Raw genomic sequence first — 18,244 nt, forward strand, 5'->3', positions numbered from 1 at the left:
GTAACTCAGAGAAGCCACGGAAACTTCTCCCAGCCCTTAGTTGACATGAGGGTGAGTAGAAAATGAGTGAAATTTCAATTTTGGGTGAACTATCCCTTTAAGAAGTTCATTTTTCTTTATTATGAAAATGTGATTTTTTTAAATCATTTTTTATTAATTAATTATAATAGATATTTATTTTCAAATTCTCATTTTCTGACAGATTAGCATTACATTTTTTTTTCGGCAGTTTGGATGTGGTGTTAAATTGTCACTACAGAGAGGATCAAAAGGAGCCACAGACAGAACTGTAGAGAAGTTTGACTTGTACAGGCATGTTTCTTTTGACGTTGGCCCAGGGGTAGTTTTACTAACACCTTTAATCCACCTGATTTGATTATTCCAGCTGATGGTTTTGGTGATACATGAATCCAGAGGTTCCTAAAACGGCCTCTTTGATCATTCAGAGGAATATTCCCAGATGTGAGTGGAAATAAACACTGGAGGCTGTTCAGTGTTGTGCCAGAATTTCCTCCACCACATTTCAGCTCTTGTTTCATTTCTCCGCTGTCCATCTCCAGTTTTGATAAGATGCCACGGCGCAGCAGCAGCGGTGTTTTGTATTTATGTGTGAATGAGTCTGTTGCACGTCGACTGCCTTCTCCAAATGGTTCCTCAGCAGGCTGCGGTCGCCACAGTCAGGGAAACACCTCATACATTGTCTTACAGGAAAAGTCTTCCATGCCATTAACTGCTGAATGTACAGGATATGCAGATTTTCACATGTAAAAGAAACGAAGATGTGTGAATAAAGTAAAGCTAACGTTTCTGGGTTGTCAGCTGTCTTTGTCTCTGGTTAGTTGGTCACACTAGATCTTATGTGCAACTCACTCTGTGTAAACACAGGCTGAGGTGTCAACTGAAATCATTCTGGAGACAGACATTGATTTGGAGCTTTTAAAAACACCAGACACTCCATATATCAAACGTCATGACATCACTGCACTGCCTACTGAAAACAACCACAGCTAATAGTCAAGTGTGTTAAAGGGATAGTTCAACATTTTGGCAAATTGGCCCATTGCCATAATCGCTATAGTCAAAGCAGTAGGTTCGTTACCTTTAATTGTCGGTGTAAGCTATTTTTAGAACGGCGGAGCAGAGCGGCAGGCTGCTTGGAGCTACGCTATGGAGGCTAAAGGAATTTCTTGGTTTCCCTCATCAAACTCATCAAATACAAAATACAAAAACTCCAAAACGCTTTCGTGGACAAGTTGTGACCTGCACATTCACCACACTATGAGATAATAACGGAACGTTACGAAACGGAGCCATTTTCGAGGTAAATACAGAGACTGCTTGCTGAAAAACTGTCCCTGAAGGCAACGCGCATCAGCGGTTTTGCATGAATTTACCTCTAAAACAACTCTGTCTGGTAACATTCCGTTATTATCTCATAGCGTGGTGAATGTGCAGGTCACAACTTGTCCACCAGAGTTTGATGAGGGAAACCAAGAAATTCCTTTGGCCTCTATAGTGTAGCTCTGAGCAGCTCGCAGCTCTGCTCCACCGTTCTAAAAACAGCTTACACCTACAATTAAAGGCAACGAACCTACTGCTATGACTATAGTGATTATGGAAATGGGCCAATTTGCCAAAATGTTGAACTATCCCTTTAACACTTGTGTTGTAGTACTGAGACAGGTCTTGAGACCGCATTTTCAAGGTCTTGGTCTTGTCTCTGTCTCGGTTGAGCTGGACTTGGGATTTTTTCTCAAGACCACAGCTGCAGTGACATCAAACCTAGTTTCAATTAAATATGGTTTCGATTTTATATAAAATTATCTTTTCTTTTTAGCCGAGGAATAATGTAAATATCAAGTCACATGATTATTATGAGGACTGGCACTGAATACAGTAATGGTCTTGAAAATGGCCTCACACTGGTTTGGTCTTGGACTTGGGCCCTGTCCCATTTTAACCACTTCCACTCGATTATGGCCCTATAGCACTCAGTTTGGAGCGTTCTCATGTAAGGGTAGGATGTCCCAATTCTTGTAAGAGCAAGGCAGAAGTGCTTTTCAACCCTTAAAACCAGCCCTTCAATCAGAGGGAGGCTAGGTGCAGACTTCGAAGGTCGTGCAAGATTAAAATTGGCAAAGGCGTCTTCTGTTTTCTTCATTTCTTCTTTGTTCATTCATCAAACAAAGAAAGATCATCAAAGCCCACGCACCAGGTAACACAACCGCTGGAATGAAACATGAATGAAAACCCACTAGGTGTGGCTCCTACGTTGTCGCTAGGGATGACACAGCAGGATTTCGTAGGGTACGATCTCTAATTCTCACAAATCACTATTAATTCAGTCTTTTATTGACGCACAGCGGTGTCAAACCGGACAAAAGATACAAGTATCAGCACTCTCAAATCACTATTAACAGATGCATTTCATTTCTTGGCTTTCTTCAGCATTAACACTGAGGAAAGCCAAGAGCTGAAACGCGTCCGTTTTCACACTGCTATGCGTCAATAAAAGGCTGAATTAATAGTGATTTGTGAGTGCTAACACTTTATGTGTGACTTTTGGGTCGGCACCCGGTGTATTTTCAGACTGTGGGTTGAGCTCTAATTCTAACACTTTTCACTTCTTTGTCAAGGGGTATCTCCCTTTTGGAGGCAAGGCAAGGCAATTAAGGCAATTTTATTTGTATAGCCCGTTTTTACAAATAGTTTGTCTCAAAGGGCTTTACATGGCATCATTACAACATCCTCTGCCCTTAGACCCTCACATCCACTGAGGAAAAACTCCATAGAAAACCCTTTTAACAGGGAAAAACTGGAGAAACCTCAGGGTGAGCAACAGAGGAGGGATCCCTCACCCAGGACGGACAGACGTGCAATAGATGTTGTTACAGACAAGAAAACAGTTTATAACAGAGAATGTGGGAAACACTGAAAACCAAGTGCTAGTGTTAAAGCAGAAGTAAGTGGAATATTTGTGTTAATATAAGTCTTAAATAGTTCTATCTTCCGACAGCAATCACTTAGAGTGTTTGGTCTGAAACACGGGTCTGTCAGTCACTCTGCTCTGCTGTAAGCCGAGGAGAAAACTTTCCTTGTATCCTACAACCTTTATCCAATGAGGAGAGAGAACAGCATAAAGGGGCGGTCCTCTCTGTGTGTGCAGCCAAGGGATGCGCGTGAATGTGGTGACGTAGGGACGAGGGCGGGGACTGCTAACTCCATCTGCTGACAAGAAGTTAGCCAAAACCACTGGATCGCTTACTTCTGCTTTAACTAGTGTTGTGGTCAAGACTACCCAAGCCAAGAGTCAAGACCAAGACCAGAGCATACCGAGACCAAGACTTTGAGGGGGTCGAGACTGAATCAAGACCAAAACCAAGAGGGGATGAGAGCCAGGCCCAGTCCCATTTCTCCTCCATTAAATCAGAAGTAAGCGATCCGGTGGTTTTGGCTAACTTCCTGTCAGCAGATGGAGTTAGCAGTCCCCGCCCTCGTCCCTACGTCACCACATTCACGCGCATCCCTTGGCTGCACACACAGAGAGGGCCGCCCCTTTATGCCGTTCTCTCTCCTCATTGGATAAAGGTTGTAGGATACAAGGAAAGTTTTCTCCTCGGCTTACAGCAGAGCAGAGTGACTGACAGACCCGTGTTTCAGACCAAACACTCTATGTAAGTGATTGCTGTCTGAAGATAGAACTATTTAAGACTAATATTAACACAAACATTCCGCTTACTTCTGTAATACAGTGTGCAGGTGAACTGGTTCCCTCCAAATCACATTTGATTGAATGGAGAATCCATCCATTCATTGGCTCCACTGCTTCACCTTGTAGAGACACAGGGGGATGTGGGTCATTTAGATTTGCCAATTAACCCAATGTTCATGTCTGGACCAAGAAAAAAAAAAAGAAAAGAAAATGCTAATTTTATATTTTCATCAATGTGCGAAATGTTTTCTTTTTTTTCTTCTTTTTTTTTACGTATGAAACGTGGAAATGTTTTGGGAGTATTTGGGTGGGATGTGGAAAATGGAAAGTAATCCGATGATACTTTCCTCCTCCCTTGTTGAGAGTAAGTAATCATCTGATAATAATCACCACCGAGCCTGTTCGGGTCATTCCGCTCACACTGGCACGCTACCAGGGTGTTACCTTTCAGAGGATAGTTTTGCATGAGTGTGCCTGCTTAACTGCCCCCCCCCCCCCATCTCCCAACTTCCACCAATCCATTACTCATTTACATATCCATCCACATGTGCATAGAAGAAAAAAAAAAGTATAAAAAGTGTAAAAGAATCAGAAAATTCTGAAAACACCACTCAATCTCCTCTAAGGTGTTAAGGTTATTTTCTCCTCTTTTCTTATTTGCCCTTCTTTCTCTTCCTGCCGAGGAATGTCGTCTTAAAAAGAGCCGGTTTCTGCTTTCACGTCCGTTTGTTCTCCTCGGGACTCAGTCAGACCCTGAGCCGAGCCGAGGTGACCTAATAGAGGCTGTGATATACTTCTGTCTTACTTTACCAAACATGGGGTGCTATCATTGACGAGATCACTGGTAGCATTACATGATAAAACAATGGCATCCCTCTGTGGGCCAGCGAGCCTTCAGACAGCAGGAACAATAGCAGCTTTGTCTGTACAGCTGTGTGCCGTCTAAAAATATCTACATGGTTCTTCCTCTCGTATCTGATACAGCACCTCCATACTGTCCCACCTCCATCAAATATGTGCACACATTACTTATGATGGGTTTGTACAAAAGCCTCTCGTGCAGCTCCGTTGGATTCACTTTTTTTTAAATCCTGTAAGTTTCTCAGTAATGTAATGTGAGACAGGTAGCTCTGTTCTCCAGGCCACATCAGAATAATACCCTCTGCCAAAGTCTTTCTATTGTGTTCGAGGAGTACAGAGTTGTTGGTGTAATTGTCAAGGTCTAAAACTCATACTGAAAAACATTTTAACCAGTACACAAATCTAATATTTGTTCTGTACTGACATGTGTAAATATAAAGTAGATCATATTCTGTATGTTGAAATTATATTAAACCTAATAGAAATTGGAACAATTCTATACATTAAAGGGGAACTATGCAAGTCCGGTCGCTTTTCCTCTGTTTTGCTAACCCTCCTCTCGGCTATGTGCATTTGTTTTTAAAGGGATAGTTCACCCAAAATTCAAATTTCACTCATTATCTACTCACCCTCATGTCGACTAAGAACTGTGAGAATTTTCAGAGTCCTTCGTGCCTTCTCTGAGTTACGGGGGGGTCCACGCAGCAGTATTTGTCCATATAATGGTTGTCAATGGATACCAACTTTCTTCGTCCAAAAAGACACACCAAAAAACATCCAAATACCTCCATACTGCTCGTCTGTAATGTCCCTCTGGTATTGAAGCCCCGACATGAGTAATTGTTCCGTGATTTGCACTGACACAGGAAGAGCAGTGAACTAAGACACTGGGAGCTTCCACTACAAACAAGCTTAAAAAATAGACGTATTTAATGTTTTTCGGAACAATTTCTCATGTTGGGGCTTCAATACAAGAGGGACAACGAGCAGTATGGAAGTATTTGGATGTTTTTTGGTGTGTCTTTTTGGACGAAGAAAGTTGGTATCCATTGACAACCATTATATGGACAAATACTGCTGCGCGGACCCCCCGTAACTCAGAGAAGGGACGGAGGACTCTGAAAATTCTCACAGCTCTTAGTCGACATGAGGGTGAGTAGATAATGAGTGAAATTTGAATTTTGGGTGAACTATCACTTTAACAAAGCTGAAGAGAAATCAATCCATGAAGCGGTAGATAATTTTATATTTCATATACAATGTTACGATGTGTAAATTTGTCTTATCTGTTATAAACAAGAGATTACGGGTTACGGGACGGGGCGGTGCCGCAGAGACGAGAGCTGGGACACCGGGTCGGAGGCTCTGATCTTACACGGTTGGTTTTCAGCCAAGAGACGCGAGGTGGAAGGCAGAGAGCCTCCATTCTCCCTGGAACTATTACAAGTCATTGATTTAACCATCACAATTACTCCAAAGCTGTTTAACTAAGGTAAAAATGTAGCATATAAGCTAACAATTTTGCATAGTTCCTCTTTAACATCAAGTTGACATAACCAGTAGTCCAAAGGCATAACCTTTGAAGATCTTTACATAGTCAGAATGAACACAACATACTTTAATTTAATCTTTTTCTGTACTTTGTGGATATATGTTCTCGTGTAGATACAGTCATTGTTGCAAAAAAAAAAAAAAAAATAGAAGGCATGCCACCCTTACTGTTTAAACCCAAATACAGATACTGAGACAGATTCATTTGGGGTTTACAGATACAGATAACAGCATCATTCATCCCTATACTGATCGGCATCACAAAACAGAACAATAAAAACAAAATGTAGCTCCTAGAAACTGAATAGGTGCAGTTCCAGGGCTTGGACTGATTAACAGCGATCTAGATTTAAAAAAAAGAAAAGGAAAAATCAGTACTACTTCATTCATTATTGCCACATCACCGACCTCAACTGTGGTGGTCAGTCAGGAGTACACCTCTACAGTACATACTGTACCACTGCAGCAATCGAAACCCCTGGGTGTCAATGACAGATTTTCAGCAGCTTGATTTGTTGCACACTTTTTCATACATTGACTTCCTGGTCTAAAATGAATCTACTTTGGGAAAACAGAAACACGAGCACATCAGTATAACGATGCTTCACCGTGCCGATCAACTGGGTCAAATAAACCCTCACTTTTGAACTGCAGCTCTGAAAACACACTCACACTGAGGATATTCTACCAACCCACACAATCACTTTCACACACGAGATGTTCTTCAATTTAACTTGCAAAACTCTGATATAAATCTCACATTTGCATCCGAGATAGTCAATCACTCTGAAGTTCCACATAGCCACCCGAACATATACCAGGTGAACACAAATCATATCATGAATGAAGCAAATGGTCAAAACAATGAAAAGATAATGTTTTAATACAGATTAACTGACAAAGAAGTCAAATTCTCGATATTCACTGAAATTGTTTGCAACTTGAGTGTAATTCCACTTCAATTCACTTCACTTTGAATCTCTCAGAATGCTAAATAGACTCTTTCTGCTCTAAGTAACTTTTCAACCTTCATATAATATTTTCAGAACTTTTGTGATGGTACAGTACGTCGACTTACAACAGGTTGAATGACACCTCTGTCATGGCCTGCAGGGGTCTGCATCGCCTTCACTGGCACTAAGCAGCTACCAGGTGGATGGTAGGAACCCTTCCACATAAAAAACTACAAATGTGCTGATGTTACGCCCCGTTGCCGGGGAAAAAGATAAAGTAAAAAGGTGGAAAAACGACACAAGCACGACACGTTAGTAGCCAGTGTGTATTCTCATCAGTCAGCCATACTGCTTCTCTCTCAACACCGGAAACAGGCATCAACAATCGATCACTGTGCAGCACATTCGCCACAGACTTGATAAAGAAAATAAAACAATTGAAGTTCCAAAAAATAACAGTAACTGCAAGTGAATTTTGATCAAAGGTAAGCACTAGGTTGTAAACAAAAAGTGATATAAAATAAACTATTTTTATCTATAAGTGCTGTTACTGTCTCTGTTGTTGTTTCCTCTACCTTCCAGGCAAAAGCAGTTGAACACAGAATAGCTGATCAATCATCATTTTAACCTTTTTAACTCAAGACACATGAAAACATTGAATTATTATTCTTTTTTTTAACTCACTCTTTCTAATGAATTGCTATATTAACATATGAAAATCATGAACTATCTTTTTAATCAGGTCTTTCCATGAATTATTATTATTTTCAGCCATAAGCTCAGACTTAAACATAACATTTTATCATTCAGTATTATAATCATGACACAGTAGCCTGACGAGCCAGACTAGGAGCAAATATTTTTGCTGCCGCTAGGGTGCGTCTAGATTTCTAGGCTAATGACACAGTCCTTTTTAATCACATTTTGCCATGAACTATTATTATTATTCTCAGCCATTAACTCTTGGTTAAACTTAGCTTTTTATCATGTTCAATATTATAACCATGACACTGACTGCTTTACGGCAGACGTCACTTCCCCCTTTCCCCATTCGTTAAAAAGACGTAAGTTGAGGCGAACGCCATCCGGCAGTCCTCCGCAACACTGGACACTGGAGCAATCGTGTACAAAATACAAAACAAAACACCTGGTTGATTTTCATTATAAAATACACCGTGTTTACGGCGGATCATATTTCCCGCACTACACCTTGAAAACGTTGTATGGGCTGAGGCCGGCCTGAAGTCAACAGGTCAGAGGTTTTCAGACACCACTTCACCCCGTTGACACCATGAACGAGAAGATACTGATAGTAAAATCACTAAATAGGCAGATCAACAGGTCAGCACCGAGTTGTTGTACGCAACCGGAAGATCAGGATGTTTACGATGCTATACGCGCTGGTGCTCATGGGAAATGGAGTCTTCCTTCAGGCAAAACACTACCGCTTTGGTCCACTGGCGCTGCCAAACTCAACCAAAATGAAAAGTTCTTAAAGGGATAGTTCACCCAAAATTGAAATTTCACTCATTATCTACTCACCCTCATGTGGACTAAGGGCTGGGAGAAGTTTCAGAGTCCTCCGTGGCTTCTCTGAGTTACAGGGGGTCTCGGCGTAGCAGTGCATGTCCATATAACGGTTGCAAAAGGATACCAACTGTCTTCGTAACAAAAAGACACACCAAAAAACATCCACATACCTCCATGCTGCTCGTATGTAATGTCCATCTTGTATTGAAGCCCCGAAAAGAAAAAAAATTAAATAAGTCTATATTTCAAGCTTGTTTGTAGCGGAAGCTTCTTGAAGCTCCTCTTCCCAGTTCGTCAAATTTGGACGAACTGGGAAGAGGACAGACCCTGGTTCGTCCAAATTTGACGAACTGGGAAGAGGAGCTTCGAGAAGCTTCCGCTACAAACAAGCTTGAAATATAGACTTATTTAATTTTTTTCAGGACAATTTCGCATTTCGGGGCTTCAATACAAGACGGACATTACATACGAGCAGCATGGAGGTATTTGGATGTTTTTTGGTGTGTCTTTTTGTTACGAAGACAGTTGGTATCCATTTGCAACCGTTATATGGACATGCACTGCTACGCCGAGACCCCCTGTAACTCAGAGAAGCCACGGAGGACTCTGAAAATTCTCACAGCTCTTAGTCGACATGAGGGTGAGTAGATAATGAGTGAAATTTGAATTTTGGGTGAACTATCCCTTTAATTATTGCTTTAAAGGTCCAGTGTGTAAATTGAGGGGAAAACAGTGACATCTACAGTAGCCAATAATTCTATTGTTAATTTATGAACGTGAAACTCTTGAAACCTGCTCTCTGGTTGGCTGGATTTTCCATTCCGTACAAACATGGCAGCGCAAGATGGCGACACTCTCTAAGCAAGACCCTTGCTATATGTATAAAAGAAGAATTATAAGGCTATGAAAACCAAACAGATTTTATTTTATAGCGATTATACACGTATACAAATAAATATTCATATTCATGGGTAGTATAGTAAGATTTTTCCAATAAACCTTGACAAATATGATACACTGGACCTTTAAAACCCATAAACTCACAAAGTTCTAGAGAGCCAGATGCTCAAATTGAAAATTTACTGTCACTGTACATAATTGTTGCGAGATGAATGAAACATATTTGTCCTCCAGGAAATGAGAAGACTGTAGACATTCCAGGAGCTGACGCTGGCTCCTTTCCACTGGGTTTTGTCAAGGAACTCTTTATCTTATTGCTCGGTCCAGAAGACAAGCAGCGATCAGGGGTCAGCTTTGTGACACTCAGCCACCTTGTGCCGAACGCCGGGAAAACAAAGAGGCTCTTTCTGAGGGTCTTCGTCCCCCCCCTGTTGCCACAACCAGCTGTTAGCTGCACCATTTTATCAAGACTTCATTTTGTGGTGAAAGCAATTCACCTTCTTGCCAGAAGCAGCACAGGTACAGAAATCCCCTGTCAGCTGTGTCCCTGCAGCTCCCTGCCCCCGGCCAGCCGCAGAGAAACCACAGTAATCCTCTCATTTAATGTACACAGGTCTCTGGTGTGTAGGCTTAATGAAGTCCAGGGCTACACAACTAGAATCAACTATTTTTACTTTTTGATGAAGAAAATAAAAAAATGTACTTGTATTGACCCCCAGAAAGGTGTGCACAGGTGGCTGTGGAGAACAGTCACCACACCCTTAAAGTACTTCCACTTTACAAGCTACACTTATATATACGGTATATGTAATTTTCTTATTCATTTGGTTGTTAAAGGGATAGTAGCATTTTTTTAAAGTGGGGTTGTATGAAATAGCCCCTAAGTACTTTAATTGCAGCAGAAGACTCTCTGCACTCCTCCCGTTAGCGACGCCAGCCCATAACCCTGCCGAGAGATTTACAACATACAGTGTTGTGAACAGACCCAAAGAAACGGCCTATTTTTGCGGCCTAAAAGAGGTTTTACCTGAAAAAAAAATACACAGTTCCATTGTTCGCTATAATATAATTTTTTCCAGCCCCTCAAAGTGCAGGAAAAACGCAGTTTTTATTTGGAGCTAACCAACTCACGTATCCCTCCGCCCAGGGTTAGTGCCCGCCGATCAGCAGTTGGTTAAGTTCAAATAAAAACTGCATTTTTCCTGCACTTTGAGAGTATTCTACTGCAATTAAAGTACTTAGGGGCTATTTGTAGATCATACAACACCACTTTAAAAAAAATGCTACTATCCCTTTAACATTTTGTAAATCATAAATAAACAGTTATTAACAAGTTATTACACTATACACTGACGCAGGCTCACTATTTGGCAAGATTCAGTACTTTCTACACATTGTGACTTACAGGCCCTTAAAGGGATAGTTCTTTTTTTTTGAAGTGGGGTTATATGAGGTACAAATAGGCATTAAGTATGATATCTGCGAATCGTGCTGCACTGAGACACAGGTAGTAAACGGGCCATGGCTGTCAATGAGGGACGATTAATCAGCGTATTTTCACCGCCTACGAGAAGTCCTGTCTCAAAATAATACACCAGTTCAAGAGAATATAAAGTAAAAATTTGCAATGCATCAGCTGGTCAGAAAAAAGTTTATCTGAAACTAGCCAACTCACTCAGTATTCCTCCACACAGACAGGCTCTGCGATGCGCTGTATCACTCCGCCTCCACCTCCACACCACTGATCCAAATGGCTGATTACTTGTCCCTCAGTGACAGTCGTTTACTGCCTGTGTGTCAGTGCAGCACGATGTGCCAGTGTTTCTCAGAGCAGAGACCTAATGGCCATTTGTACCTCATAAAACCCCACAAAAAAGCTGGACTATCCCTTATATTTATAAGGTTTTGGCCTATGACTACAAGGCTGATTTTACTAGTTACAAATGTTTGTAACTCTTTAGTAAAAACAAAATGCAAAGATGCATCAGGATGGACATGGCTCCTGTACAGCTTGGCTGGTTCAGCAGTTTTCTTCTGTCAGTGATGTTGGATTATGAGAGTGCATTGTAGGCTACTTTATCATTATGTCCTGCTTATCTTAGTATCGTCACTTAAAGTATCCCATTAGGTCAGTTAATGCATTCACTTGGAAAATGTCCAAGGTATGGGAAATGGGAGAGGGTTTGGGAGGGGGGCTTGGGTTGGAAAATATGTTCACAATGTGTTCCTCAAATACTTGTCTTTAATGTGGAAAAATCCAATAAAGACAATGTTCAAAAGAAAAAGAAAGAGAGAGAGAAAAAGAAAATGACCAAAGAAAGGAAACAACTGGAGTGGTGCACTGCTGGGTGACTGAGCGATTTTACATCACAGATTTGATCAGTAGTCACTTTATGATTTGTCCAGAAGTGTTTAATGAGTTTAATGCTTTGTGGTTTTTATTCTGAAAGATCTTTATGATCAAATATGAAATAAGATATTCCTTTCCTTTTTTCTACCCATGATGGTGAAATTTCAGTCAAGATATTTCCTATCATCTAGCTGCAAATAATCTATTTCCTTGATTAAATACTTTTTTGAGAGGTTCTAGTAATTCTCTTAGTTTAGGAAAAATGAAACCTTGAATGTCCCTGGTTCATCCAAAAAAACCAAAAACAAAACAAAATCCCACATATGTCACCTCTATTTCATTGGTCAAGGTTCTGAGATACACAACCCAACTCTGACATTTCTGTCTCTACCCCAATAAAACAGAGCATATACTATAAGGTTGTGCTGTTCAACACTATGAAGAAGCTGCTTCTGAAATAATGTCTAACTTTTACCACAAAGTTACACGTTCCAAAGCACAGGCAACTTTTCATTGTAACTCAGAAGAACAAGACGACATATACAAATAATTAAAATATGTACAAATAAAATGTATATATTTTATTTGTACATATTTTAATTATTTGTATATGTCGTCTTGTTCTTCTCTGTAAGTCTGTATGAGACGAAATGTAAATCTGATTCTGATAACAGGTTTTAATCTAGCTCTCTGATATTGACTTTGTGGTCTGATGGGTTTAACTATTTTGTATCTAACACTGTGTCTACTGAACACTGTCAGTCAATCGTATATAGTAGTTGCATTGTGTTATTTTTTGCTCAAGTGCAATCTATAATAACAATGAAGTACACTACATTCACTGTAAGGGTACCAGTGTATTCCTGTTGCATGAAGTGGATTCAAAGTAGCCCACAGGAACCTTCTGAGAAGAGACCAGCATCCTGAATGACTCATGAAAGAGGACAGCTTCAATACAGCATGGAAGAAGGTTCCGAACATTTTCTATTCCAGTCGAACCCATTTAGACTTTGCCTTTGTTCGGCCACATACTGTAAAACACACAACACACAAACACAAGCTTCCTGATTCAAATTGTCTTCACTCAGCAGCTATTTACAGTCGGTTTGAAGGACCTCTTCTTTCCTCCTTCATTCTGATCTTTGTTCACGCTGAGAGCTCTTCATGTTTTCTCTCCTCCTCCTTTTAGCAATTCCCAATTGCTCTCATTGAAATTGTGATTAGCTCTTTTCAGCAGCTTTCCTGCACACTGGCATGTAGGGGAACTACAGCCTCGGAGAACTGACAAGCAGAGTATGTGTGTGTGTGGTTACTGTACAGTAATAAAATGGCACTTAGGCCTATTTAATGAATAACAAGGTATAAATTGTTATAAAAACTTTAAGTTTGTAAGTCCCGTGCACAGCAACTAAGTGCTTCTTCTTAGGTGCCAGCTGGTGCAGGATAAATCTCAGTAAAAAATCAAAAAACTTCCAGCTCACACTAGGATAGACAAGATTTATTATCAAAAGTAAGAACAGAAGGGGCGAACAACACGTTTCACATGTTGCTTCATCAGATTGGCTCTTGGTGTGTGCTTAAATGGACAAGGTGAATGACATTATAATCATGACAGCCCGACAATCAATCAATCCATGAGATACAAGTACCAATTTACAAGCTCATCTATAAAAGGCAAGTACATACAATTAGAATAAATAGCATGAGAAAGATAATACAGATTCCATCATCTGACAAGTGTCAACTCTCATAATAGGAGACAATATAGATGAAAAAATGAAAGAAAAAAATAATGTAGATCATAAAAATATAATAATTGGGACCCTTTACAATAATGAGATACAAATGCATAATCTAAATGTACTGTATCAAATCATTAATGTTTCAAAGAGGAGTGTATACAGAATAAATAATCACAAAATATAGAAAATAGAAATACACATCACAAATTATAATATTGGAATGCATATAAAAAAACAAGTGGGCTAATGTAAACCAAGGAGGAGATCTCCTTGTCTATTTAAGCTGATAATCTATTTATTGATAATAAATATTGTCTATCCTATGCTCTAGTGTGCGCTGGAAGTTTTTTGTATAAATTATCATTAACATGGTCACATTTTGTTCAGGTAAACTGACACTCATGGGTTCATGAGATATTGTATAAGAAATTAAACACTGAGTTTTCATCGTAAAAATCTAATCTAACTAAGGCAAGAATTCTATACAAGCATAGGCATTTGATTATATTTATATTTGGAGGACTTGTGCAGCACTTTGGTCAACTGAAGTTGTTTTCAAATGTGCTACAAATAAAACTTGACTTGACTTAACTTGACAAGCATGTATTACTGTAAATACGATTTACTCTCTAGCCTAGCTGTACAATGCAATCAGGAAAGTAATTTACTATTCTCTGATTTCCAGTGTTGATCATTGTCCCCATGCTCAATAAACATCTTACCATGACTCTCAAAAGAACATTTTTATTTATTTTTTAATTTTTTAATACTGTTACGATGGCTCCAACACAGATTTCACAGCATTACCGAGCCCTCTCCAAACACACAGAGAGGGACAGGATGAGAGAGCGATGACTGTATGCAGACAGAAGACACTGTGTGCTCTGATCCAGAATCCCCTCATGCTTCCCTGAACAGCAGAGCCGGGCCCGAGCAGCAGCTATCCTAGATGCTGTGGGAGTCTCTCACAGAACAACAATAGAGCGTATTGATTCGACATGTATCCAGAACATTTCCACTGGAGCTGTGTGTACTTCAGGTAACCTCTGAGAATTTCTGTGCAACAGGAGAACAGGTGATATGTCCTCTGTGGCACTGCCATTAAAGCATTGCGTTTCTCGGCGGAGGGACACAGCGCCAGGTGTGGCCGTCTCGTCTCTGTGTGAGTGTGTGTGTGTGTGTGTAGTTTGTGCAGCGTTAAAGCGCTATCACAGTAAAAACTTAAAAATTATCCTAAACGTTGAGGAGACACTGTGGTACAGGATGGAGGTGGAGCCAAAACATTCACACTGACCTTCAGACCAAATCCAAAGCAAGTTTGTATCATGATCATCAAGATTTATTCCAAATGGAACTGGGATCAGCATAATATCATGTGGTGTAATACTTTTCCTACTTATCTTGAGAAACTGCAGATTCTACAACAAAATGTCACATGTTGCGCATCTTCTCCACGGTTGAGTTTTGACGATCAGTGACTCTAATATCTTTCATATAACGTATAATACTGAGTTTAGTTAAAAGACTGACTCTGTGACCCTTTTATAATGACAGTTCCTCACACATACCAAAACTAGAAAAAAAGCTTTTATTCATGAAAGTAAAGTAACGTAAAGTAGAGGTAAAGGAAAGAAAGGAAAGGAAAGTAGAGGTAAAGGAAAGAAAGGAAAGTAAAATAGAGGTAAAGGAAAGAAAGTAAAGTGAAGTAGAGGTAAAGGAAAGAAAGGAAAGGAAAGTAGAGGTAAAGGAAAGAAAGTAAATGTAAGGTAAAGGAAAGAAAGTAAAGTAGAGGTGAAGGAAAGAAAGTAAATTTAAGGTAAATGTAAGAAAGTAAAGTAGAGGTAAAGGAAAGAAAGTAAATGTAAGGTAAAGGAAAGAAAGTAAAGTAGAGGTAAAGGAAAGAAAGTAAATTTAAGGTAAATGTAAGAAAGTAAAGTAGAGGTAAAGGAAAGAAAGTAAATGTAAGGTAAAGGAAAGAAAGTAAAGTGAAGTAGAGGTAAATGAAAGAAAGTAAATGTAAGGTAAAGGAAAGAAAGTAAAGTGAAGTAGAGGTAAATGAAAGAAAGGAAAGTAAAGTAGAGGTAAAGGAAAGAACGGAAATTTAAGGTAAAGGAAAGAAAGTAAATTTAAGGTAAAGGAAAGAAAGTAAAGTAAAGTAGAGGTGAAGGAAAGAAAGTAAATTTAAGGTAAATGAAAGAAAGTAAAGTAAAGTAGATGTAAAGGAAAGAAAGGAAAGGAAAGGAAAATTATTGTAGAATAGCTCCAAAGTATCAAAGCCTCAAAGTGAGCCTTAAAAGCAGCCGTCAGACCTTCCTGTAACTCTGTGGTGTCGCTGATGTCAGCCATAGTCCCTCCCAGCAGCTGGATCAGCCTCACCAGACCTGCAGCACTGAGACCATCAGACTGTGCTGAGGTTTGGCCTCTGGAAGCTGAAGAGTCCTCCTCACTCCTCCGAGCAGAACTGAGAGCACTGGAGAGAACTTCATGATGGGAAACCTGATCGACTTCCAGAACAATCTCCTCACATCTTTTGGGAAGCTACCTACTGTTCTTATATTTTCCCACACCTCAATAATGTGCATAATAATACAGAATCTCTCTATATGACATATCTATAGAAACCTCTTCGTAATTGGAACAAATATGTTGACATATGTCTATCTGCATATATGTTGTATGTATTTGTACATATATTTTAGACTGAGATTATACAGTTATACATCCATCAAAAACACTGTCAATATATGAGGACATTATGTACAATGAGTTCTACAACTCTGAGACCATGTTCCCAAAATATGTAGACTGACACAAGACAAATGAACATACATAAGCAAATAAAATGTTCATCTATATGCTTTTTGTAAATACTTGCATATATCAATTAAATATTTAATAACATGGTTGCATCTGCATACCAAATAATACAAAAAAACATCATATCCATAATCCATAGTTTTCTAAATGGACATAAACAAATTTTACAATGGGTATTTCATATGTTATAAACATGTATCTTGATATACCCTAATGGTAATATGACAATATCACTCTTGATATAAGCCTAGCAACATAACTGATATATTAGTTGAGTTAAGAGACTTCCTGGTTCCTTGCTGTTGCTGTGTCATGTTTTTCTATGAAAAAAACAGAAATGCTGTCAGTGAATTTCCTCTGCGGTTTATTAGAGTTATCCTGGAACAGACCTTTTAATTTAACCACCTGTTTCCTAGAGCAACCGCTCGGAGTATCTTCTCTCCAACCGTGCAGTGAAATAACTGAGATGCCATCAGGTGGGAAAGTTAATCTGCTGGCCATTATAAAAAGTGATGAGAGATTCTATATCTAAGCTCCTTTTGTTTAATGCTGCTCATGAATGAACGTGCAAATTGGTCTGATCTGGAAACACAAAGCGGTCTCTCACTGCTTGGAACAGAGCGGGTAAGTGGCTGCAGTGATGTGAATTGGTGAGAAACAGCCAGGAGTAAGAATCTCTCAGTGACATCAAAAGGCTGCCATCTCCCCTCTGTCAGCTCAGGCAGCCGGGGATGACAGAGGGCCGCCAGGCAGACACATATCCCTCTGCAAGCTGAGCCCACAGAGCACTCTGCGCTGAATGGACCATGATGGCCAGGCCTGCGCTGGTGATGACACCCTGTGTAAAGTACAGAGCTAAAGGAAAGCAGAGGAAACGTTGACAGTTGTCCCCATAATTACCATTGGTAACCCTTTATAATAAGTGCACACTATTAAGCATTAGTTAAAGGGATAGTTCACCCAAAATTCAAATTTCACTCATTATCTACTCACCCTCATGTCGACTAAGGGCTGGGAGAAGTTTCAGAGTCCTCCGTGGCTTCTCTGAGTTACAGGGCGTCTTGGCGTAGCAGTGCATGTCCAACAGTTGCAAATGGATACCAACTGTCTTCGTAACAAAAAGACACACCAAAAAACATCCAAATACCTCCATGCTGCTCATATGTAATGCCCGTCTTGTATTGAAGCCCCGAAATGCGAAATTGTCCCGAAAAAATTGTAATAAGTCTATATTTCAAGCTTGTTTTGTAGCGGAAGCTTCTCGAAGCTCCTCTTCCTGGTTCGTCAAATTTGGACGAACTGGGAAAAGGACAGACCCTGGTTCGTCTAAATTTGACGAACCGGGAAGAAGAGCTTCCGCTACAAACAAGCTTGAAAAATAGACATATTTAATTTTTTTCGGGACAATTTCGCATTTCGGGGCTTCAATACAAGACGGACATTACATACGAGCAGCATGGAGGTATTTGGATGTTTTTTGGTGTGTATTTTTGTTACGAAGACAGTTGGTATCCATTTGCAACCGTTATATGGACATGCACTGCTACGCCGAGACCCCCTGTAACTCAGAGAAGCCACGGAGGACTCTGAAACTTCTCCCAGCCCTTAGTCCACATGAGGGTGAGTAGATAATGAGTGAAATTTCAATTTTGGGTGAACTATCCCTTTATAGCCCCGGTACAGAGCTTTTAACTGGATATGCAAAAGTCTCTGGTTTCTGCTGATGTGTCTCTGTTACCTACAACAGCAAATGAGCCCATCAGTGTGAAGATACGCTATTTCTAAGTAGTCTAATTCTACACCTCTGGAAGGCATGGTCGGGTCGGAC

Source organism: Trachurus trachurus, assembly GCF_905171665.1.
Source record: "Trachurus trachurus genome assembly, chromosome: 3".
Lineage (NCBI taxonomy): Eukaryota > Metazoa > Chordata > Actinopteri > Carangiformes > Carangidae > Trachurus > Trachurus trachurus.